Source organism: Mytilus californianus, unplaced genomic scaffold (assembly GCF_021869535.1).
Source record: "Mytilus californianus isolate M0D057914Y unplaced genomic scaffold, xbMytCali1.0.p SCAF_1, whole genome shotgun sequence".
NCBI lineage: Eukaryota > Metazoa > Mollusca > Bivalvia > Mytilida > Mytilidae > Mytilus > Mytilus californianus.
In genome coordinates, this window is record NW_026262581.1 from 131,352,588 (window position 1) to 131,379,788 (window position 27,201).

The 27,201-nt window shown below is 34.2% G+C and overlaps 1 protein-coding gene and 2 long non-coding RNA genes across 6 annotated transcripts in view; 1 reads left to right on the top strand and 2 right to left on the bottom strand.

Moving 5' to 3' along the window:
• Positions 1 to 1,214: 1,214 nt before the first annotated feature.
• Positions 1,215 to 27,201, bottom strand: part of LOC127734520 (uncharacterized) — a 40,709-nt gene continuing 14,722 nt past the window's right edge. Inside the window, exons 2-3 of the long non-coding RNA XR_007997644.1 lie at positions 2,254 to 2,449; positions 1,215 to 1,794 (exon numbers count right to left, since the gene is read on the bottom strand). This is a non-coding gene — a long non-coding RNA (uncharacterized LOC127734520). The remainder of the gene's footprint in view (positions 1,795 to 2,253; positions 2,450 to 27,201) is intronic.
• Positions 4,430 to 27,201, top strand: part of LOC127734496 (eyes absent homolog 1-like) — a 118,705-nt gene continuing 95,933 nt past the window's right edge. For both annotated transcript variants that reach the window (XM_052244396.1, XM_052244415.1), the window contains exons 1-2: positions 4,430 to 4,541; positions 7,942 to 8,000. The gene's annotated coding sequence lies outside the window, so the exon portion shown is untranslated. The remainder of the gene's footprint in view (positions 4,542 to 7,941; positions 8,001 to 27,201) is intronic.
• Positions 22,482 to 23,841, bottom strand: LOC127734516 (uncharacterized). 3 transcript variants are annotated; one of them, XR_007997643.1, is made up of 3 exons: positions 23,170 to 23,841; positions 22,948 to 23,059; positions 22,482 to 22,673 (listed from the first exon to the last, which is right to left on the bottom strand). It is a non-coding gene; the product is annotated as an uncharacterized LOC127734516 (long non-coding RNA). The 3 variants fall into 3 exon arrangements; XR_007997642.1 differs by lacking the exon at positions 22,948 to 23,059 and adding an exon at positions 22,701 to 22,837 and having other exon boundaries at positions 22,482 to 22,617; positions 23,087 to 23,841; XR_007997641.1 differs by lacking the exon at positions 22,948 to 23,059 and adding an exon at positions 22,674 to 22,837 and having other exon boundaries at positions 22,482 to 22,617; positions 23,087 to 23,841.

Here is a 27,201-nt window from a genome sequence, read left to right on the forward strand (position 1 = left end):
AAGCATTAAAATAAATAATACGTATATGCATAGGTAAATATTTTCTTATCTTTTTTAATAAATTGATTCTATTTGATATTGTACATGACATTTTATCTATTTGCTCATTCCAATTTAGGTTTTTGTCGATCTATAAACCGAGAAGTTTTTCACAATCTACATTCTCTATTTGTTCATCTGAAATTTTGATATCTAAACTGTTCCCAGTTGAATAAAGCCTCTGTTTTGAACCAATAATCATTGATTTACACTTTTTGGCATTTAGTTTCATACAATTTTGCGAACACCAGTTTTCAATTACATGAATATCATTTTGAAGGTTACCGAAATAGAATATGTCTATGGTCAATGTGACATTCCACAATGATCAACCAAATCATGATGGTGTCCGTAAAACTTCCCAAGAGATTATTTCAATTTTACCATCAGCAATATCATAATAAGAAGGTGTGGTATGATTGCCAATAAGACAACTATCAACCATATAAAACAGAGCAAGAATGTCAACTACAGATAACCTTACGTCTTCTAGTAATGAGCAAGACTCATACCGTATGGGAAGCTATAAAAAGAAATAGCAAATAGTGAAACTCACAATTCAAACAGAAAACGAACGGCCTGAAACGAACATAATTATGACAGACGGCAACCAACGACAGAATCCTAGCTTATAAAAGCACAAAACGAATGTGGCAGTCACATATTTATGGCCACTCAACTCTCCCCAAACTGGGAAACATGTTTGATAGTACGACCTTATAATAAACTGTAAAAAAACAATAGAAAATGTATTGACTTGCAATAACTTCACTTATCACAAAACAACAAAGAACTCTTAGTACGATCTAATAGTATTCAAAATTGCGGAAAACTAGTTCATATTCCACTTTCAGATAAAAATACAGCAAATCACGATTATACAAGCAAGTCCAAAATACCAAATCAACTCAGAGAAATATATCCTATATGCAAACAGTGACACCGGATATTGATACTAGCTGAAGCGGAGAGAGATTGTCAAATTTTGTAATCCGGCACAGATAAGAATTCCAATATTTTATGCATTTGTAATTATTGCACTTGTCTAAAGCTTTGTATAATGATATGTTGTAACCTGTTCTCCAAATCATTAAAGAATGTTAGACACCAGTGTAAATTAAGTCTGGAGATAAAAAAAAACTAACATTTAGAACCTGAAAAAAAAAGGGGGACAGATTACTTCAAATCAAATTTCTTCCTTTTATTCAATTATGACCAACCATAAACACACAAGACCCGAATTGTTCTAGCTTGTCTTTAAATATGTTGTAAATCACAAAGACAAAGTTTCGACAATGCACGGCAGCTTGCATTTTACACGCTGTCTCCGCTTCAGCTAGAACCAATATCCGGTGTAGCTCCCATTTGGTGATAGTATCCTTTGTTTCAAGTTGAATGGTATAATACAATCGAGTTGGTAGTATCCGTTAATTGTTTAAAGTTGAATGGTATAATACAATCGACGTGGTAGTATTCTTTGTTTCAAGCTGAATGGTGTATTACAATCGACGTGGTAGAATCCTTTGTTTCAAGTTGAATGGTATAATACAATCGAGTTGGTAGTATCCGTTAATTGTCTAAAGTTGAATGGTATAATACAATCGACGTGGTAGTATTCTTTGTTTCAAGCTGAATGGTGTATTACAATCGACGTGGTAGAATCCTTTGTTTCAAGCTGAATGGTGTATTACAATCGACGTGGTAATATCCTTTGTTTCAAGCTGAATGGTGTATTACAATCGACGTGGTAGAATCCTTTGTTTCAAGCTGAATGGTGCATTACAATCGACGTGGTAATATCCTTTGTTTCAAGCTGAATGGTGTATTACAATCGACGTGGTAGTATCCTTTGTTTCAAGCTGAATGGTGTATTACAATCGACGTGGTAGAATCCTTTGTTTCAAGCTGAATGGTGTATTACAATCGACGTGGTAATATCCTTTGTTTCAAGCTGAATGGTGTATTACAATCGACGTGGTAGTATCCTTTGTTTCAAGCTGAATGGTGTATTACAATCGACGTGGTAATATCCTTTGTTTCAAGCTGAAAGGTGTATTACAATCGACGTGGTAATATCCTTTGTTTCAAGCTGAATGGTGTATTACAATCGAATGGTAGAATCCTTTGTTTCAAGCTGAATGGTGTATTACAATCGACGTGGTAGAATCCTTTGTTTCAAGCTGAATGGTGTATTACAATCGACGTGGTAGAAACCTTTGTTTCAAGCTGAATGGTGTATTACAATCGACGTGGTAATATCCTTTGTTTCAAGCTGAATGGTGTATTACTATCGACGTGGTAATATCCTTTGTTTCAAGCTGAATGGTGTATTACAATCGACATGGTAGAATCCTTTGTTTCAAGCTGAATGGTGTATTACAATCGTCGTGGTAATATCCTTTGTTTCAAGCTGAATGACATAATACAATCGACGTGGTTATTATATCCTTTGTTTCAAGTTGAATGGTGTAATACAATCGACTAGGTAATATCCCTTATTTCAAGTTGAATGGTATTCTACAATCGACGGGATTTGCATTTTATATTTTTTTTTTTTACAATGGAAACAACGTTTTTTTTTATTTACTTTTTATCAACACTTTCAAAAAGCAAGATTTGGTCAGAAATCAATTACGGGACCATTGTCAATGTAAGAATACAAGAATTTAGGATGTCGAGATTGTATTATACCATTTAACTTGAAACAAAGGATACAACCAAACAAACAAACAAAAACAGTAAAAAAAAAACAACCCCAAAATAAAAAAAAATAACAAAACAAAAAAAAAAAAACAATCAAGAACTTATTTTATGATATAAACATTACTAAATAAAACGTGATATTCAATAAAAAACTGCAAATGGGAAATTCGAAAAGGGGAAGTCCATAAAAACTGACAAAATCAACCAACGGAACGAATGGAAAGCAAAGCAGCCAACAATCTGGTATTGTTATCAGGTAATTAATTGAGAATGAAATTATCAATTCGTCCTCACTCAAGGCCGTACGCTGAACGGTAAGTCAAGTAGTATAGAAAATCATATTATGACCACATCTGAACTTAAATCCTCTGCATAACATTTAAATGTTCCTACAATGACTGTTTGTTTGTGTTTAACGCCACTTTCAGCGACCTTTAAGACTGCATATGTTCGGTTTGCAAAATAAGTGAACAACCAATTAGTCACCGGTGACTGGCTGTGATCTTTAGCCCCAATCAAGTTCAAGCAACCTCAGAGTTGACAGACTAATGAATACTGTAGAAGTATTTCCAAACCTCTTGGCGACCGTGGCCGCCTATAATTTATAAGATATACAAACCACATATAAAAATAAGTAGATTTGGTATGATTGCCAACTGGGCAACTTTCCAAAAGAGACCAAATGACGTAGAAGTAATCAATTAAAGTTCACTGTATGGTCTTCAACCATGAGCAAAACCCACTCCCCATAGTAAGCTATAAAAGGCCCCGAAATGACAATTGCAAAACAATCCAAACGAAAAAACTAACGGCCTGATTTAAGTACAAAACAATAAAAAACAAAACAAATATGACATACAGCAACAAACAACAACCACTGAATTACAGGCTCCTGACTTGGGATAGGCCATACAGAATGTGTCGGGGCCAAGTTACACATGCCAATTTGCTGGTGCTCAACCCTCCCCTACCCTGGGACAGTGGTGTAACAGCACAACATAAGAACACACTATAAAAATCAGCCGAAAAGAGGTTTTAAACTTATCAGATCGATTCAAAGCACAAAAAAACCTAACAACTTAAAGCACAAAAGACATAAAGTACACTGAAATCTGAGAGTACCGTCGCAGTTACTGAAAGCTAGGAAATGCCGATTTTGTAAACCTTTACTAAATTCTATTTTCGATGAAAACATTCTAATGGATAATGATAATAAAATAATATGTTTTACCCTATCAAAGCTTGCTCGAAATACTACCTTCTTGTACTCAGGCTAATACTAGCCTGGATGCAGTACATCCTAATACTGAGATTCGTTGGATTGTGTGCTGAGTGCAGAAAAGGACGACCCTATATATTGGCCAGGAGTAAATTTGTGTGCAGAAACGCAGTTCAAAATATAGATCATTGAGTGATTGATTGTTGGTTGCTAATCGAGCTCTAGGCAAATATCTCATGCATATTCCGGCAAAATATAAACGACAAATGAAACATTGAACTGCATATATTTAGATATCCAAACAATGAGTTCATACTAACACTCAGTATATTTAGCATATTTCCAGAATTATTGAATAAATAATACAATCTATATAATGCTAGTTAGTACAAAAACACCTTGACATTTTGGCGGGAATACTAGTCACCTCACTACCCCTTCGGACACCTCTTGGTTTTTCTTTACCCATGATCCTGAAAGAAATGGCGAACATTTGAACCGAAGAAGTGCACCTGATAGAATATTTAAATTTAGTGATTTTTCCTAATAACAGGATTGACAAGTAATAAATCAGTTTAAGGTAAGTTGATTATAAACTGTTGTCCGGGTTGACAAGCGTGAAACATGTATCAAGACGAAGGAACATCATCTAAAATCACGTGCACATATTTACAACTTCTTTATTTTGATTGCAACTTGCCCTACTTACAAAAGTTAAAAAGTTTTAGGTATCAGTATGCATTATTTACAAAATTGTATAATTTCTGACACAAGTTTTGAAATTGCAAAAAAAAAAACGAAAGCGGAAAGGGGATTAAAAAAATGTGAATAAAATAGAGCGTTATAACTAATAATAAGAAATAAATCCGAAATGAATGTTGCAGCTGGAATAATTTGTTGCACTTCCTTTGTTTTCATTTATATATATATATATATAGTAAATAAGTCTTAATGGAAAAGATTTCAATTGGTAAGGCAAAAAGATGTTTAAAAAAGAAATCTTAACTTCATTAGTTTGTATTCTGTATAACTTTGATAATTTATATATATGTTTATAATTATGTATTATCCACCCCATTTACATTATAATTAATTTACTATTTCTTGATTGATGGATAGATTGTGTGTATACAGATTAAAAGTATAAATCCTATTACCATTTCCCCAACATCTTGACAGTAAAAAATTAAAATTGGCATAAACTTTGAGAATTTGTTTTTTTCTTTGACAGAGCACCTGTGTTTTGTTCAGATGTTTTGTTTTGATCTATGATCAGCTGGTATTGATTAATTAATGCCAAGTGTGTAAATTCCATAGTAAAAATGTAAATCTAGACGCTCCATTCAAAGTATCATATGTACAAGATGGCTGAGTTATTGATATAAATAGTAACAATTTAATTTAATAATTCCTTTAAGGGTGTGTTTTTATAATGAGCCAAATGACCTTCAGTCCTTCCTGGAGTGTTTGCATACACAAAACATTTATAATTGGGTTTTAATTATGATCAATAGATCCATAGTGCTATAGACTGGTAATAAAAAGGTTTAAATACGCCTCATGGACTGTTAAAAGATTTAAAAAAATATAATGATATCATTCAACTTTACATCTTTGTTGTGTGATATGATGTCAGGTAATGGCATTTTAGTAAAGGTTTTGAAAATAAACAAGCTTAGAATTACCACAGTCTATTAGGACGAGGATTTACAGAGTTGCTTGTTTATTGACAATACCAACCTTTTCCAAAAAGTAGTCTAGTGGGTTTTAGGTTGGAAATATGGTATAAACCTAGGACAAATCTCTAATATTCCAAGAGAAGGTAGTCATATCATCATATGATCCTTACATGGTAATTGGTAATTGGACCATCTGTAGAGTAATCTAAATGTTATCTCATTGTCCATAGGTTCAGTATTCTGAGTTCAACTTGGCCCAAAATAATATTAATTCTACAATGGATTATTAAACCAGGTTTGATCCACCATTATTTACATAAGGAAATGTTTGTACTGTCAGGAATCGGGAATATGACAGTTGTTTTCCATTTGTTTGATTGTTTGAGCTTTTTATTTTGCCATTTGATTTTCTGTTTTGAATTTTCCTTGGAGTTCAGTATTTTTCTTATTTTACTTTTTATTGGGTGAACTATATTAAAAAGGCCATGTATTAATCAGTATTTATTTAAAGGGAAATCACATTATTGCATTATAAACAGTGAAAAAATACAGTGAAACAGTTATCTATTGTCTGAAACAATCCATAGAACATCCTACCATACAAAATAAACACAATAATATCTTTCAGTTTATTCATCAGTTATTCCATATGTTACTCTGTCCCTATTCTGTTCTGTAATATCAACCAAAATTATGTGTGTTTATTACCACAAAACACAGATCAAGTTTGAATTTTGGTGTCGTCACTTTAACCGTTCTAGAGTTATGCCCCTTTATAAATGGAAAAATTGCACAATTTTTAGTTTCTGTTCTCTAACTTAAGTTTGCCTCAACCAAATGTTATGAAACCTATACACAATGCTTATTACCACAAAATACAGATCAAGATTGAATTTTGGTAGCGTCACTCTAACCGTTCTAGAGTTATGCCCCTTCATAAATGGAAAAATAGCAAATATTTTTGTTTCCGTTCTCTAACTTTAGTTTGCCTCAACCAAATGTTATGAAACTTATACACAATGCTTATTACCACAAAATAAAGATCAAGTTTGAATTTTGGTGGTGTCACTTTAATCATTCTCGAGTTATGCCCCTTTTTAAATGGAAAAAATGCAAAATTTTTAGTTTCCGTTCTCTAACTTAAATTGCCTCAACCAAATGTTATGAAACTTATACACAATGCTTTTTACCACAAAACACAGATCAAGTTGAATTTTGGTAGCGTCGCTTTAATCATTATCGAGTTATGCCCCTTTATAAAGCGAAAAATTGCAAATTTTTAGTTTCCGTTCTGTAACTTAAGTTGCTCCAACCAAACATTATGAAACCTATACACAATATTTATTAACTTACAACTCAGATCAAGTACAAATTTGAGTAGCGTCAATTTTATCGTTCTTGAATTATGTCCCTTTATAATGTTGTATGCAAGGGGTGGCATCATCTGTGTCCATGGGGACACATTCTCCATTTATTTTTCTCAATGTATACTCTCCACTCATCTTTTTTTTCTCAATGATACTCATCTTTTTTTTCTCAATGTATACTCCACACATCTTTTTCTTCTCATTGTATACTCCACACATCTTTTTTTCTCTCAATGTATACTCCACTCATCTTTTTTTTCCTCAATATATACTCCACACATCTTTTTGTGCTCAATGTATACTCCACTCATCTTTTTTTCCTCAATGTATACTCCACTCATCTTTTTTTCCTCAATGTATACTCCACTCATTTTTTTTCCCTCAATGTATATTCCACTCATCTTTTTTTTCTCAATGCATACTCCACTCATCTTTTTTTTCTCAATGTATACTCCACTCATCTATTTGTTCATATATATATATATGCTGTTCAGGTTAATTAAGTCATTCTGTTCTGATTAACAGTGACATACATTATTCTGTTGTTTAACTCAACACACAAACCAGTTCTCTCATACAATAGTTAAATTTAGTCATCTTTTCGTTAATTAAAGCAAATTTCTGCAAACTGTGAACTTTAAATATTGGAAAATTATAAATTTTGTATTATCAAACTTCTTTTAAAAATTTATTTCAGTATTATAAACATACCTTTGCATTTCTATACATGGGTTCATCAGCCATTCAGGGAGAAGATTTTATTCTTTCGTTCTTCTTTGTGTTTCTTGAATAAGGATAGTTTCACATGTTAATGTTAGATAAATTGCAATGGAATTTTTATGATAAAAAAATGCATAATAATTTTCTTGTGCAATTTCTTTTAAAAAACATAACATTTCCCCACTGATTTTAACAGTTGTGATATATTTTATAGATAGGAATCACACAATGGCAGTCGTGGTCACAGCATAAAAGTAACAAAAGTTTTTACAGGTGAGTCTGAAATGATACATATCTACCAAATTTAATTAAGTTACATTTTGATAACTTAATAATGTATAATTGAGGTGACAGCCAATTTAGAACTGTAGTTCAATAGGTGTGCTTATATCTGTATGTTAATGGAGTATGTTAAGGCTTTTACAAATTATAATAAAGGAGTCAAACATTTGGTTTTACCTGGAAAGTCTAGAAAAAATTGACATATTCGTGGATATAATTTATGTGTATTAGAGTTTTTTTTGAAGATATGTACAGAGGCAGTTTTCCTTTAAGGTCAGTTTAGAATATATTTTCTTCGTAGTAAATCTGGCATGAATTTTTTATATACTTACCTCTTTGTAGTAATTACTTGAAAAGTATTTTGCCTATAATCTGTACTTATTACAGAAAACAGGTGTAAACAGAATGATTTGAGTAAGTTATGGCAAAGTTATGAAAGTTGAGATCCTTTGGGAGGGATCTAGTGTGGGAATTTTTGAAAACAGATATTTTGGGAGGGGTCTATAAACTAACTATGAATGAAGATGTCATAAAAATTATCAGAAAAGATGTTTGGATTAATATAATAAGAGAGGGTGAAGAGAAGGGACTGTTTACAAGACATAAGTTGTTACGCCATAATTAAATTTATTTAATATGCATTCATGTCCTGAAAATTTATTTAGAATACATTTAAAGTGAATTAAATTTGAAGTAGTTTATGTAAAAAGTATTTTACAAGTTTATGTAAAAAGTATTTTACAAGAAAGGAAGAAAAATATGTGGATCACTCCTTTTTAATGCATGCATTGCTTATTTCTATAAATTGTGAGATTCTTTTATTGGATTCTGATACTTTTTCTTTCAAAAAATAATTTTAGATTTTAATTACTACCGAGGAACCCTGTTGATTCTTTTCTGAATATTTGAATTAACATGATTATCATTTTAAATATTAACAATTCATCTGAAATGGTTTTTGAAATGTTGATGCAATTCTTATTAGGCTGAAACAAATGAGTAAAAAAATTTCAAGATTATTTCAAGTAAATTTTGTAAAACTGTTTCCCCATAGGGAGCCCCACATGCACGAAAGTAGGAGAAAGAATGCAGCATTATCTGTAGTAAATTGACTACTCAGCTGTGTTTTGGCAGTTGTAAGATTATTGTGTGATTCACTTACATTTATCACTAAACACATAATTTACAAAAAAAAAAGAAAATTGTAAACACACAAAGATAGGAATTATTAGAAACATTTACTAAAAAGTTTAATCAAATGCATTTTATTGCTTCAAACATAATTTACATTACCACAAATTACTTCAAAACAATGTGTATTTTTAGTTGGACTAAAGACGACTTTTGATGATGAAATTTAATTTTTGTCTTGCCTTTTAATACCTTAATATATGATTCAACTTTAACATCGTAGAATGAAAAATTTTCATGGAGGTTGTTCGTGTTCTAAGACCTTGTCACTGTATCATTGTCTCTTGATCTTTACCACATTTTATATACTCAATCAGGTCAAGTTTTCATGATTTTATATATTCATCAATTATTATATATCATAGGTTAGAAATATATGTCAAACATGCATATATGTATATGACCTGATCTTTTATTTCACCCAGCAGTGGTCAGTTGAGGTCTGTTCCTTTGCTCTATATATTATAAGACCTTATAGGTCAACAAGTTGATATATGAGGAGAAAATGTCTGATTGACATATGTCATATTGCCTTGACCACATCTTCATTCTCAGGAATAGGTGTGTAAGAGGACAAGTGCACCAAACAGGTTTCATTTGAAATTGGCCTCAGTTTAAAAGTTTTTTTCACTCTATTTACCCTAACGTTACTTTAAAGTATTGCAAAAGGTGAGACATCAATTCTTGTTTAAAATTTGGTCAGTCTTTTGAATACCAAGCCCAAGATTTGTACACACTTTACACAGGGGTGTAGGAAATGATGGATAATAGAAATTTAATTCCTGTAGAAATTTTATAACACAACACCATAAAAATACAACTGATTGCATAAACTGCATACGAAACAACTTACTGATATTGCACAGGAAACACCTGCCTCAGATCTGCATTTCTGTTGTATATTTGTCATTTGTGCACTTTTGAAAAATAAAACATCGCTTAAACTGAATCAAAAAGTATGTACATGTGTAATAATCTTTGTCATTTAATCTATACTTTATTCATCAGTTATCCCCCGTCCCTCCCTCCTTCAACACACACATACATCAAATGGGCCTTTCCCAGATTTAATATGACATGGACAGCTGAAATTCAGCTAACATATATTTCAAATAGAAAGAAATTTGGGTACTTTCAGATTTTTATTACATCACTATCTAGTAGAAAAATAATTATTCATGCTTTTAGATAACTTATAATATTATATCTGTAGTATGACCCAATTTTAAAACAGGACAATTCATTTTCTGAATTTAGACTGTTAAGGGTATTTTAATAAGATTTTTATTACCAAATGAAGAGGTACAAAACACCCCACTGCTTATAAGGAAGTAGTATCCTTAGATAATGAATGCATAGAAATCTTCTGTTAAAGTAGAGGTGTACTTAATTTACTTCTCCCATAATAACGTGTCAGATTTGAATAAAATTAACAGAAATGAGGTATAACTCAATAACACAGTGACCCAAACGACCTGAAAAAAAAACCAAACAACATCCCCATAATCTCTTCCTGTTTCTGTAACAACCTTTTTTTTTTCTAAATAGGCCTGTTGTCACTTTCAAAGTTTTCTTGTACAAGTTTTCATGGTCAAAGTTTTTGATGGATTTTTTTTATAGTTACAACCGTCAAAGAAAACTAGGATCAAAAACTTTGACTGACTTGGATGGAATAGAATCTCATCCTATTTTTCTTAAAACTTGGATTGACTTGGACGGGAATTATTCAATCACAGTTTTTTCTTTTGATGAAAAATTTTGATAGTGACAATCTATGACTTGCTCCAAGTTTACCTGGTCAAAGGGTTAACTTTGATAATGAAAAGCAGGTTTAAGTAAAGGGAATGCTAATTAGATTATTTGGATTTCTATGACAATAACAATAATAAGATGAGGGCATGTTGCATTTTAGGCATATATACATATATATATTTGCCTTCGGGTTTATATGATCCGGTCATCCTATTTGGACTCTTCAAAATTCAAGAGTCTATCCTAAATTTAGGTAAATTATATGGCCTTCCAAAGACCGTTTCGATTCCTAACATCACTGAAGAGACATTAATTGTCGAAATCCCGATATGGTGTACAAATTTTTGCACCTCATGTTTGCGGTATACCATCTTTTCCGCAAGTTTATTGTTTTTGTCGAGCCTGCGACTTTTGTCGCAGAAAGCTCGACATAGGGATAGTGATCCGGCGGCGGCGGTGGCTACGGCGGCGGCGGCGGCGTTAGCTAACTTCTTAAAAGCTTTATATTTTAGAAGGTGGAAGGTCTGGATGCTTCATACTTTGTATATGGATGCCTCATGTTACGAAGTTTCCGTCAGTCACATGTCCAATGTCCTTGACCTCATTTTCATGGTTCAGTGACTACTTGAAAAAAAAGTTAAGATTTTTTGTAATGTTAGATTCTCTCTTATTATAAGTAATAGGATAACTATATTTGGTATGTGTGTACCTTGCAAGGTCCTCATGCCCGTCAGACAGTTTTCACTTGACCTCGACCTCATTTCATGGATCAGTGAACAAGGTTAAGTTTTGGTGGTCAAGTCCATATCTCAGATACTTTAAGCAATAGGTCTAGTATATTCGGTGTATGGAAGGACTGTAAGGTGTACATGTCCAACTGGCAGGTGTCATCTGACCTTGACCTCATTTTCATGGTTCAGTGGTTATAGTTAAGTTTTTGTGTTTTGGTCTGTTTTTCTTATACTGTATGCCATAGGTCTACTTTATTTGGTGTATAGAATGATTGTAAGGTGTACATGTCTAGCGGGCAGGTGTCATTTGACCTTGACCTCATTTTCATGGTTCAGTGGTCAAAGTTAAGTTTTTGAGTTTTGGTCTTTTTTTCTAATACTATGTGCAATAGTTCAACTATATTTGGTATGTGCGTACCTTGCAAGGTCCTCATGCCCGTCAGACAGTTTTCACTTGACCTCGACCTCATTTCATGGATCAATGAACAAGGTTAAGTTTTGGTGGTCAAGTCCATATCTCAGATACTATAAGCAATAGGTCTAGTATATTCGGTGTATGGAAGGACTGTAAGGTGTACATGTCCAACTGGCAGGTGTCATCTGACCTTGACCTCATTTTCATGGTTCAGTGGTTATAGTTAAGTTTTTGTGTTTTGGTCTGTTTTTCTTATACTATATGCAATAGTTCAACTATATTTGGTGTATGGAAATATTTTATGATCTATTTGGCAGTCACACAGGTTTTATTTGACCTTGACCTCATTTTCAAGGTTCATTGCTCAGTGTTAAGTTTTTGTGTTTTGGTCTGTTTTTCTTAAACTATAAGCAATAGGTCAACTCTATTTGTTGTATGGAAGAATTGTTAGCTGTACATGCCTGCCTAGCATGGTTCATCTGACCTTGACCTCATTTTCATGGTTCATTGGTCAATGTTTAGTTTACTTGGTTAATGTTAAGTTTATGTGACAGTTGTAATAAAGCTTTATATTTAGGACTATCAACATAATATCAATGATTAGTAAAGAAGGCGAGACATTTCAGCGTGTGCACTCTTGTTCTGTTTGGTATTAAATTGATAATAAAGATCCATTTTGTTACATCTTGTGATCCGTTTATTTGGCAATCGCCAATGGCTGTCAGCAGGGTTTAAGAACATCTGTTGTTCGACCTGTTAGTCAAATGCGTTTTGTTTAAATATACTTTTTAACTTTTTTGGTCTTTTGGAAAATGTTGTTTGCGGTTTTTATCCAACGCAATCATAGGTTTGAACGTTGTTTTCAATTTAGACTTATTTATATTTTTTAGTTTGGGCTTGTATTATATTTGCCTTCGGGTTTATATGATCCATTCATCCTATTTCGACTCTTCAAAATTCAAGAGTCTATCCTAAATTGTGGTAAATTAAATGGCCTTCCAAATACTGTTTCGATTCCTAACATCACTGAAGAGACATTAATTGTTGAAATCCGGATATGGTGTACAAATTTTTGCACCTCATGTTTGCGGTATACCATCTTTTCCGCAAGTTTATTGTTTTCTGTTTGGTATTAAATTAATAATAAAGATCCATTTTGTTACATCTTGTGATCAGTTTATTTGGCAATCGCCAATGACTGTCAGCAGGGTTTAAGAACATCCGTTGTTCGACCTGTTAGTCAAATGCCTTTTGTTTAAATATACTTTTTCACTTTTTTGGTCTTTTGTAAAATGTTGTTTGTGCTGTATTTAGACCCCTCTACCAAGAAATTTGTTTTGCATGCACACGTATAAAAATTGCGGATTTTATCCAACGCAATCATAGATTTGAACGTTGTTTTCAATTAAGACTATAAGGTGAACATGAGGTGCAAAAATTTGTACACCATATCTGGATTTCGACAATTAATGTCTCTTCAGTGATGATAAGTCTAAATTGAAAACAACGTTCAAACCTATGATTGCGTTGGATAAAAACCGCAATTTTTATATGTGTGCATGCAAAACAAATTTCTTGGTAGAGGGGTCTAAATACAGCACAAACAACATTTTCCAAAAGACCAAAAATATTGTTTGTGCTGTATTTAGACTCCTCTACCAAGAAATTTGTTTGTGAAAGCATCAACATTCTAGTAAAAATATATGACATTGTAAGCTTTATCATTTCAGCTGTTTGTGAAAGCATTGACACTTTAAGCCAAATGTATGGCATTGTTAGCTACATCATTGCAGCTGTTTGTGAAAGCACTGACATTATAACAAGATGAATGACATTGTAATTTAAATTGTTAATGCTTTCTGTGAAAGCACTGTCACTATAAACCAAATTTATGACATTTAAAGGTAAATTATATATGTTGTTTTAGAAAGGACTAAGACAAAAAGTCCAATTTATGAAGCTGTCAGCTACACCATTTACACAGTTCACTCTATCACTGAAGCTATTTAAATAAAGGTAGTCTCCTGCTGGTCAGTTAATCTCATAGAAAACAGACAAAAATGGCAGGGAAAACAATAGGATTCTCCTTAGCTCTAAAAAAGTGAGACCAAGTACTTCAACAGATTGAGTATTTTTGTATGCATTACCAATCACATGATTCAAGGGTACAGCGAGCAGCAAGTGTCAAAGCCCAAAACAGGTTGTGTAGTAATGACGAACAGAACTAGAAAGATATATGTGTGATGTATGTCAGAGTTCAGATGTCACTAATGAGTCCATAAACTAAAAACAAACTTCATTCCCAGTACTATCAGCTGAAACACCGACACTTTTTGCTCAAGTACAGATAGTAAACAACAATTCCAGTAGTTTAAGCTTTAATACTGACACTGTAAGCTTAAATATGGACACTTAAGTTCAATTCCTTTACTATCAGCTTAAACACTGACCATGTAAGCTTAAATATGGACACTAAAGTTAAATGCCATTTCTATCAGCTTAAATACTGACCATGTTAGCTTAAAAATGGACACAAAAGTTCAATGCCATTACTATCAGCTTTAACCCAGACACTGACACTTTAAAATTTAATGTGGACATTCAGCTTAAATGCCAATACTATAAAATTTGATGCTGACACTGTAAGCTTAAATATGGACATATATTAAATCAATGTCAGTGTTATCAGCTAAAACACTGACCCTGTAAATTTAAACACTTTACACTCAACTTCAGTGCCAATACTATCAGCTTAAACACTGACCCTGTAAACTTAAACACTAATACTCAACTTCAATGCCAAAACTGCTGACACTACACCTCAGTGCCAGTACCATCTTCTTAAACACTGACACTACACATCAGTGACACTACACATCAGTGATAGTACCATCAGCTTTAACACTGACTCTACACCTCAGTGCCAGTACCTTCTCTTTAAACACTGACACTACACATCAGTGAAAGTTGCATCATCTTTAACACTGACACTTCACCTCAGTGCTAGTACCTTCTCCTTAAACACTGACACTACCCCTCAGTGCCAGTACCATCTTAAAAACTGACACTACACCTCAGTGCCAGTACTGTCTTTTTAAACACTGACACTACACATCAGTGAAAGTACCATCAGCTTTAACACTGACACTACACCTCAGTGCTAGTACCTTCTCCTTAAATACTGACACTACACCTCAGTGCCAATACCATCAACTTAGACCTGACACTAAACCTCATTGCCAGTACCATTAGCTTAGACACTGACACTAAACCTCAATGCCAATACTATCAGCTTAGACACTGACACTACACATCAGTGACAGTACCATAAGCTTTAACACTGACACTACACCTCAGTGCCAGTACCATCTCCTTAAACATTCACACTACACTTCAGTGCCAGTACCCTCTCCTTAAACACTGACACTACACCTCAGTGCCAGTACTGTCTACTTAAACACTGACACTACACCTCAGTCCCAGTACCGTTTACTTAAACACTGACAGTACACCTCAGTGCCAGTACTGTCTCTTTTAACACTGACACTAAACATCAGTGAAAGTACCATCAGCTTTAACATTGACACAACACCTCAGTGCCAGTACCATCTCCTTAAACACTGACACTACACCTCAGTGCCAGTACTCTCTCCTTAAACACTGACACTACACCTCAGTGCCAGTCCCATCTCCTGAAACACTGACTCTACACATCAGTGATAGTACCATCAGCTTTAACACTGACACTACACCTCAGTGCCAGTCCCATCTCCTGAAACACTGACACTACACCTCAGTGCTAGTACCTTCTCCTTAAACACTGACACTATACCTCAGTGCCAATACCATCAGCTAAGACCTGACACTAAACCTCATTGCCAGTACCATTAGCTTAGACACTGACACTAAACCTCAATGCAAGTACTATCAGCTTAAACACTGACAGTAAACATTACTGCCAGTTCTTTCAGCTTTAGCACTGACAGTCTGACACTACACCTCAGTTTCAGTACTTACCCTTTAAACTTAAAAATTGACCATAAATTTCAATGCCAATACTATCAGCTTAGACACTGACACAACACATCAGTGACAGTACCATCAGCTTTAACACTGACACTACACCTCAGTGCCAGTACCATCTCCTTAAACATTCACACTACACCTCAGTGCCAGTACCGTCTCCTTAAACACTGACACTACACCTCAGTGCCAGTACCGTCTACTTAAACACTGACACTACACCTCAGTGCCAGTACCGTCTACTTAAACACTGACACTACAACTCAGTGCCAGTACTGTTTCTTTAAACACTGACACTACAACTCAGTACCAGTACTGTCTCTTTAAACACTGACACTAAACATCAGTGAAAGTACCATCAGCTTTAACACTGACACAACACCTCAGTGCCAGTACCATCTCCTTAAACACGAACACTACATCTCAGTGCCAGTACTGTCTCCTTAAACACTGACACTACACCTCAGTGCCAGTCCCATCTCCTGAAACACTGACTCTACACATCAGTGATAGTACCATCAGCTTTAACACTGACACTACATCTCAGTGTCAGTCCCATCTTCTGAAACACTGACTCTACACATCAGTGATAGCACCATCAGCTTGAACACTAACACTACACCTCGGTGCCAGTAAGGTCTCCTAAAGCACTGACACTACACATCAGTGATTGTAACATCAGCTTTAACACTGACACTACACCTCAGTGCCAGTACTGTCTCCTAAAACACTGACTCTACACATCAGTGCCAGTCCCATCTCCTGAAACACTGACTCTACACATCAGTGATAGCACCATCAGCTTGAACACTAACACTACACCTCGGTGCCAGTACGGTCTCCTAAAACACTGACACTACACATCAGTGATTGTACCATCAGCTTCAACACTGACACTACACCTCAGTGCCAGTACTGTCTCCTTAAACACTGACAGAACACCTCAGTGTCAGTACCATCTCCTTGAAAACTGACACTATATCTCAGTGATAGTTCCATCAGCTTTGACACTGACACTACACCTCAGTGCCAGTACCATCTCCTTAGACACTTGGCACTACCCCTCAGTGCCAGCACCATCTCCTTAAACACTGACACTAAACCTCAGTGCCAATACCATCAGCTTAAACACTGACACTACACCCCAGTGCCAATTCTATCATCTTAAATACTGACACTTCACCTCAGTGCCAATACCATCAGCTTAGACCTGACACTAAACCTCATTGCCAGTACCATTAGCTTAGACACTGACACTAAACCTCAATGCAAGTACTATCAGGTTAAACACTGACAGTAAACATTACTGCCAGTTCTATCAGCTTAAGCACTGACAGTCTGACACTACACCTCAGTTTCAGTTATTACCCTTTATAATTTAACATTGACCGTAAATTTCAATTCCAATACTATCAGCTTAGACACTGACTATCACCTGCTAGTACTATGAGCTTAAACATTGGACCTGTAAAGTTCATAGTAAACTTCAATGCCAATACCATCAGCTTAAACACTAACAATGTAAGCTTAAATACTGACTCTGTAAGCCTTAATGAACTGAAAAAATATAAACTACATAGTTGCTAACAAGTCAGATAATATTGGATAAAAATAGAAATTATAAAAAAATGTTATTGACATAAAAGAACTCATTGTTAATGCTCAGGTGTTTTAAGATCATATCTGTCTCTTTATTAAGTGAAAAACACATGAAATTGGTATTATTAAAGCCCTTTTTTTTACTAATTAGAATATTTCATTAAACACATCCAAAAGTATCTATTTCCCAAGTAGGTAAGATCTAGGAATAGTATACTAAGGTCAATATATTATGACCCAGGTAAGATGGACAGATTTTTACACCACAGCAGAAGGTATGGGCTGTTATTGTTTTTTTTTTAATTATCATAATATTCGACTCACTTGATAAATTTTTCTCATATGCATTATTTTGATAAGAAAGGGGTAACCATTTGATATTCAGGTAAACAGGGGGTGGGGTCAGGAGTATTTGGAAAATAAATTTTATCTTTTATTTTTTAGTGGAGATATTAGTACTTTTTAAAGTAAATAAATTAACCATAAGTGAGTTTATTTGAAATCAATTATTTTTTTGATTGTCCAAAAGGATTTTTACCTCAGTTCAGGGTCCTATCTCTAAAGTCAAAGTCCTAATTTGCTAGTTTAAATTGAAAGTAATTTGTCCTTTTTATGAAATTAAACTTTTATATTGCCTAATGCATTATGATACAAAACATGAAAATGTTACACTTAAATAGTGAATTCCTTGAATTATTTACATTTCAACAACCGTGACTTACTGCTCTTTCTAATTTTTATACGACCGCAAAAATTGAAAATTTTTTGGTCGTATATTGGTATGACGTTGGCGTCGTCGTCGTCGTCGTCGTCGTCGTCGTCGTCGTCGTCGTCGTCGTCGTCGTCGTCGTCGTCCGGCGTCGTCTGGCGTCGTCCGAAGACACATTGGTTTTCGCACTCTAACTTTAGTTTAAGTGAATGGATCTCCATGAAATTTTACCATAAGGTTCAATACCATGAAAGGAAGGTTGGGATTGATTTTGGGGGTTATGGTACCAACAGTTAAGGAATTAGGGGCCAAAAAGGGGCCAAAAATAAGCATTTTTGTAACTTCCAGACAATAACTTGTGTGTATGTGTATGGATCTCTCTGACATTGTACCACAAGGTTCCATATCACAAAGGGAAGGCTGTAATTGATTTTGGGGGTAATTGCCTCAAAATTTTAGGAATTAGGGGCCAAAAAAGGGGCAAAAAACAAGCATTTTTCTAGTTTCATGACAATAACTTGTGTGTAAGTGCTTGGATATTTCTGAAATTGTACTACAAGGTTCCATATCACAAAGGGAAAGCTGGAATTGAGTTTGGGGGTAATTGCCCGAAACGTTTAGGAATTGGGGGCCAAAAAGGGGCCAAAAATAAGCATTTTTCTAGTTTCCAGACAATAACTTGTGTTCAAGTGTATGGATCTCTCTGAAATTGTACTGCAAGGTACCATACCACAAAGGGAAGGCTGAGATTGAGTTTGGGGTGATGAATCATAAGGGGGTTCAAAAAATTTTGGGGGGGGATTTCTTTTTTTCCTTTTTTTTTTTCTTTTAAAATTTTCCATTTTAAGTTGGTTATTTCTGATTTATATTTAAAAGCAAATAATAATGATATGGTAGGAGATACACACCAAACAGGATGTGTAAATTATTATATTATAAGTATTGTGCAATAGCAAGAAATTTTCAATTGCACAGTATTGCACAATAGCAAGAAATCTTCAATTGCACAGTATTGCGCAATAGCAAGAAATCTTCAATTGCACAGTATTGCGCAATAGCAAGAAATATCCAATAGCACAATATTGCGCAATAGCAAGAAATTGTCAATTGTACAGTATTGCGCAATAGCAAGAAATAATCAATTGCACAGTATTGTGCAAAAGAAGATACTTCCTATAAATTGCTTATTTCTTGATCAATTTCAATAGGGTTTTATTCTTGAATTCTTGGGGTTCTTTAATATGCTGAATCTAACCGTGTATTAAGTTTTTGGATTTTGGGCCCCGTTTTTAAATTGGTCCACATTGAGGTCCAAAGGGTCCAAAATTTTACTTTGTTTGATTTCATCAAAAATTGAATTATTGGGGTTCTTTGATATGCCGAATCTAACCGTGTATTTAGATTCTTAATTTTTGGTTCTGTTTTCAAATTGGTCTACATAAAGGTCCAAAGGGTCCAAAATTAAACTTAGTTTGATTTCAACAAAAATTGAATATATGGGGTTCTTTGATATGCTGAATCTAACCATGTATTTAGATTTTTGATTATGGGCCCAGTTTTCGAGTTGGTCCAAATCGGGGTCCAAAATTAAACTTTGTTTGATTTCAACAAAAATTGAATATATGGGGTTCTTTGATATGCTGAATCTAACCATGTATTTAGATTTTTGATTATGGGCCCAGTTTTCAAGTTGGTCCAAATCGGGGTCCAAAATTAAACTTTGTTTGATTTCAACAAAAATTGAATATATGGGGTTCTTTGATATGCTGAATCTAACCATGTATTTAGATTTTTGATTGTTGGGCCCCGTTATCAACTTTGTCCACATTGAGATCAAAAGGGTCCAAAATTAAACTTTGTTTGATTTCATCAAAAATTGAATATATGGGGTTCTTTGATATGCTGAATCTAACCATGTATTTAGATTTTTGATTATGGGCCCAGTTTTCAAGTTGGTCCAAATCGGGGTCCAAAATTAAACTTTGTTTGATTTCAACAAAAATTGAATATATGGGGTTCTTTGATATGCTGAATCTAACCATGTATTTAGATTTTTGATTATGGGCCCAGTTTTCAAGTTGGTCCAAATCGGGGTCCAAAATTAAACTTTGTTTGATTTCAACAAAAATTGAATATATGGGGTTCTGTAATATGCTGAATCTAACCGTGTATTAAGTTTTTGGATTTTGGGCCCCGTTTTTAAATTGGTCCACATTGAAGTCCAAAGGGTCCAAAATTTAACTTTGTTTGATTTCATCAAAAATTGAATTATTGGGGTTCTTTGATATGCCGAATCTAACCGTGTATTTAGATTCTTAATTTTTGGTTCTGTTTTCAAATTGGTCTTCATAAAGGTCCAAAGGGTCCAAAATTAAACTTAGTTTGATTTTAACAAAAATTGAATTTTTAGGGTTCTTTGATATGCTGAATCTAAACATGTATTTAGATTTTTGATTATGGGCCCAGTTTTCAAGTTGGTCCAAATCGGGGTCCAAAATTAAACTTTGTTTGATTTCAACAAAAATTGAATATATGGGGTTCTTTGATATGCTGAATCTAACCATGTATTTAGATTTTTGATTTTTGGGCCCTGTTATCATTTTTGTCCACATTGAGATCAAAAGGGTCCAAAATTAAACTTTGTTTGATTTCATCAAAAATTGAATTCTTGGGGTTCTTTGATATGCTGAATCTAACCATGTATTTAGATTTTGGATATTGGACCATAATAGGTGAATGTCCAATTTAAAATTTTTAAGTTCTTAGACCACATTCATTCTGTGTCAGAAACCTATGCTGTGTCAAATATTTAATCACAATCCAAATTCAGAGCTGTATCAAGCTTGAATGTTGTGTCCATACTTGCCCCAACTGTTCAGGGTTCGACCTCTGCGGTCGTATCAAGCTGCGCCCTGCGGAGCATTTTATTTTAAATGGACCACAAAAAAAGAAACTGCAGATTCAAACAATTTGAAACATAATGTGATTTAATATTTAAATCATTCTTCAAAAAGAGATTAAGAATGACAATAATGTTTAAATGAAGGTTTAGAATTTCAGTTTGTAGATTTATAGATTTAGATACTATTTCATCTGGGTATTATATTTCTTTTTTCTTTTCATTTAATGCATTTTTATAAGAGATTTAATTTTGACAAATTAAAATAAAATGCAACTTCATCCTATCTGAGGAACATCTGTGTTGTTTTGTCCTGCAATCAGAGAAATATATGTGTTTTTGTAATGTTGACAGCTACTTAAAACAATAGGGATTACTATTGTCTAGGCCATGGTCTTATTTACTTAAAAAGTTTTTTGATCAAAATCTATCTTTAAGCTATATTTTCAAAAAACCTATATATGGTAATATATCAATGATATTTCACCTTTAAAGTTTTCTTGTATAGTATAACAATGTTTAACAACATATATATTAGCACATGTAGGACTTATATTTCAAACTTTAATTATTTTGGTTAAGTTTTGCAAACAAGTTGGATTCTCACATACATATATGGGAGATATGATTTTTAAATTTCAATGAGACAGCAAGTGGACGACTTATATTACCAAAATAGAAATCTCGACATTACAATACAGCCTTCAAGGAAGGACAAGTGCTTGCACTGTATAAAAGTTTTGAATCTCTAAATATAGCAAACGTTTCAGAGATTCAACAGAGAAAACAAATATCAAACATGATCAACAAATTCCCAATAATAAAAATCCTTAAGAACATGACAACCAAGGACAAGATTTTTTACTTGGTAGAGTTAATTTGAAAATCACAAGTGTATTAATACTCAACCCTGTCCTTCAACATCAATGTAGTAACCAAAAAAAGCTGTTAAAAAAAAGAACTATAAAAACCATACCAGAATAAGCATTTTATTGTTATCAATGTCAATAATATATTAAGGAGATTAAACAACTGCAGCCACCAGCATCATATTTAGTCACTATAAAGACTCTTAAATAGACAGCTAACAACAAACAACACATGGTCCAGATAATTTGAATTGGTACAATCACAAACAAAATGGGGGGGGGGGGGGGGGGGGATCCAGTTTCATGTGTGTAAAGTAAAACACACAATTGAAAAGCTGCACAGCCAAGATAACCACTAACAAACCTACAGCCAAGATAACCACTAACAAACCTACACAGCCAAGATAACCACTAACAAACCTACACAGCCAAGATAACCACTAACAAACCTACAGCCAAGATAACCACTAACAAACCTACAGCCAAGATAACCACTAACAAACCTACAGCCAAGATAACCACTAACAAACCTACAGCCAAGATAACCACTAACAACCCTACAGCCAAGATAACCACTAACAAACCTACAGTCAAGATAACCACTAACAAACCTACACAGCCAAGATAACCACTAACAAACCTACAGCCAAGATATCTACTAACAAACCTACACAGCCAAGATAACCACTAACAAACCTACAGCCAAGATAACCATTAACAAACCTACAGCAAAGATAACCACTAACAAACCTACAGCCAAGATAACCCCTAACAAACATACACAGCCAAGATAACCACTAACAAACCTACAGCCAAGATAACCACTAACAAACCTACACAGCCAAGATAACCACTAACAAACCTACAGCCAAGATAACCATTAACAAACCTACAGCCAAGATAACCACTAACAAACCTACACAGCCAAGATAACCACTAACAAACCTACAGCCAAGATAACCACTAACAAACCTACAGCCAAGATAACCACTAACAAACCTACAGCCAAGATAACCACTAACAAACCTACAGCCAAGATAACCACTAACAAACCTACAGCCAAGATAACCCCTAACAAACCTACACAGCCAAGATAACCACTAACAAACCTACAGCCAAGATAACCACTAACAAACCTACAGCCAAGATAACTACTAACAAACCTACACAGCCAAGATAACCACTAACAAACCTACAGCCAAGATAACCACTAACAAACCTACAGCCAAGATAACCACTAACAAACCTACAGCCAAGATAACCCCTAACAAACCTACACAGCCAAGATAACCACTAACAAACCTACAGCCAAGATAACCACTAACAAACCTACACAGCCAATATAACCACTAACAATCCTACAGCCAAGATAACCACTAACAAATCTACAGCCAAGATAACCCCTAACAAACCTACACAGCCAAGATAACCACTAACAAACCTTCAGCCAAGATAACCACTAACAAACCTACACAGCCAAGATAACCACTAACAATCCTACAGCCAAGATAACCACTAACAAACCTACAGCCAAGATAACCACTAACAAACCTACAGCAAAGATAACCCCTAACAAACCTACACAGCCAAGATAACCACTAACAAACCTACAGCCAAGATAACCACTAACAAACCTACAGTCAAGATAACCACTAACAAACCTACAGCCAAGATAACCACTAACAAACCTACAGCCAAGATAACTACTTACAAACCTACAGCCAAGATAACCACTAACAAACCTACAGCCAAGATAACCACTAACAATCCTACAGCCAAGATAACCACTAACAAACCTACAGCCAAGATAACCACTAACAAACCTACAGCCAAGATAACCCCTAACAAACCTACACAGCCAAGATAACCACTAACAAACCTACACAGCCAAGATAACCACTAACAAACCTACAGCCAAGATAACCACTAACAAACCTACACAGCCAAGATAACCACTAACAATCCTTCAGCCAAGATAACCACTAACAAACCTACAGCCAAGATAACCACTAACAAACCTACACAGCCAAGATAACCACTAACAAACCTACAGCCAATATAACCACTAACAAACCTACAGCCAAGATAACCACTAACAAACCTACACAGCCAAGATAACCACTAACAATCCTTCAGCCAAGATAACCACTAACAAACCTACAGCCAAGATAACCACTTACAAACCTACACAGCCAAGATAACTACTAACAAACCTACAGCCAATATAACCACTAACAAACCTACACAGCCAAGATAACCACTAACAAACCTACAGCCAAGATAACCACTAACAAACCTACAGCCAAGATAACCACTAACAATCCTACATTTCACACAAATGACTTTTTATTAAGTATTTACTTATGGCCTATTTCACCAGTACAATTCACTTTTATAGTACAATTCATTTCTGCAACATCATCAATATTTCTTAGTTTAGTAACCTTAAATAAGTTTGCCTTCCGGTTCATTGGATTAGAAAACCTTGATATTTTTACTCATATTCATAGAGGTATTCAAATCCAACCTCTAACAAAATTTGACAAAAATACATTTTGTACAAGATTGCATATTTATATTTAAGTACACAAAATAGACCTATAAATACAATGAATTGCTGTACAGTACAGTTAAATATAGAAATTCCAGAAATTATTTCCTTTGTTCGCAATGTTACTAAATCTACTTTGCGAAAAAAAATGAAGAGTGACTGACAAGTAAAAACACTTTAAAGATAAAGTAGCAATGGATCTTTTATCACCTCTGTTTCTTGTCAGGCAACTCTGATAAAGTTTGAGAGAAACAACTTGTTGATGAAAAAAGTTGGTATCTTTTAAAAAAGATTAAAAAACAAATTTCATGCGATAGGATGTATATTCTCATCTCTGAAAAATAAATTAGAAAATTTCATTTGAAGAAAAGAGAAAAGGATTAATCATAAGTAATTATTTCAAAGATAAATTAATGTGGTTGACAGGCCAAGTACTTTTCCTATCATATGCAGAAGTTCCTAGATAATAGTCTGCATTGCTTTAGTAAATAACCCTCATATATATGTAAGGTGAAATTTGGGTTTGGGGTGGGAAAGGGGGGGGGGGGGGAACTTGCCTGCATGAACCTTAGGGTTGGTAATTTTATCTAGTGTAAATTTTGGTTTATTGTTCCCACCACAAATTGTCAATTGATTGATTATACAGGAGTTATTCACCATAAATGACTATTATATACCAATTTAAGCGTTTCTGTTTATCAACTTACAAAAACTTAGTAGAAAGTTAGAAATTGTAAACAGCAAAGATGTACAAAAAAAATGCTAAAAAAGTGAAACAGTATTGACTCCTTATATGGATGATTATTTTTATCTGGCCTGTAACGAAAGTTGCAGAATGGGAGACAGGGATTACTATCCGGCAGCGGCTGTGATGGCATACACTATTTGTTTAAATATAAAAATAAGGAGATGTGGTATGATTGCCAATGAGACAACTATCCACTAAAGTTCAAATGAAGTGGATGTAAGCAATTATAGGCAACCATACAGCCTTCAACAATGAGAAAAACCCATACCGTATAGTCGGCTATAAAAGGCCAAATTTACAACAAAACAAAATTATGAAAAACAAATATGACAGACAATGAACCAACGACAACCACTGAACTACAGGCTCCTGACTTGGGACAGGCACATAAAGAATGTAAAACTTATTATGTCAGAAGGTAGAAGACCTGGATGCTTCATACCTTGTATGTATATGCCTAATGTTACTAAGTTTCCATCTGTCATATGTCTATTGTCCTTAACCTTATTTTCATGGTTGAGTGACTGCTTGAAAAATAAAAGAAGAATGTGTTTGAGGACACGAATGCCCTCGCACAAGCTTTGCAATGAAAAAGGGACGGACGGACAGAAGGACAGACAGTTAAGGTAACACTTGATGCCCCCGTCGCCTACAGCGGGGGCATAAAATTTATTCTTTTTTTGTCATGTTAATTTCTTACTTATGAGTTGTAGTATGACTGTATTTGGTATATGGGTTCTTTGCAAGGTCTACATCTCCCATCAGACAGGGTTCACCTGACCTCGACCTCATTTCATGGATCAATGATCAAGGTTAAGTTTACATGGTTTTTTTCTGTTAACAAATATTATAAGTAAAAGGTCAACTATGTTTGGAGTACGGAATGATTGTTAGGTGTAAATGTCTGTCTGGAAAGGTTCATCTGACCTTGACCTAGTTTTCATAGCTCATTAGTCAGTGTAAAGTTTTCATGGTTATGTTTGTTTTTCAGATAATGTTAGCAGTAGGTCAATGAAATTTGGTGTATGGAATTATTATATGATGTTCATGTCTGTCTGGCATGATTCATTTGACTTTGACCTCATTTTCATGGTTTATTGTTCAATATTCAATTTCCCTAATAAGGTCTGTTTCTCGGATACCATAAGCAATAGGTTAACTATATTTGGTGTATGGTATGATTGTAAGATGCACATGTCTGTCTGGATTTATCTGACCTTGACCTCATTTAAATTGATCATTGATAATGTTAATTTTATTTGAAACTTATAGTAAAACCTTCAAATTACACACTTTCAACATAAATTCAATCATGATAAGTAAAGCAGGTGAGACATTTCAGCTTGTGCACTCTTGTTTTAACCAGTTTTAGTGTTTTGTGTAGGAACTGTAGACACCAAAAATGATCATCAAGGCAAGATTAAATATAAGTTGCACAACATAAACTCTCAATGGACTGTTTTTGGAGTTATTACCCTTGAATAACCTTTTTAACCGATATTTGCAATAAGGATTCTAATGTCTTCCCCTATGAAACTGCAGAACCAATTTAAAGCAAACTAGACATGAATGATGCTAAGTGTGATTTAATTTTAGTTTGTAAAATATATTCTGGTCTATCAACAAACACACCAACCATGACTATAAATAGTATTTTACACCCTTCAATCAAAGTTTTCAGGGGTATAATGGAATCACCCTGTCA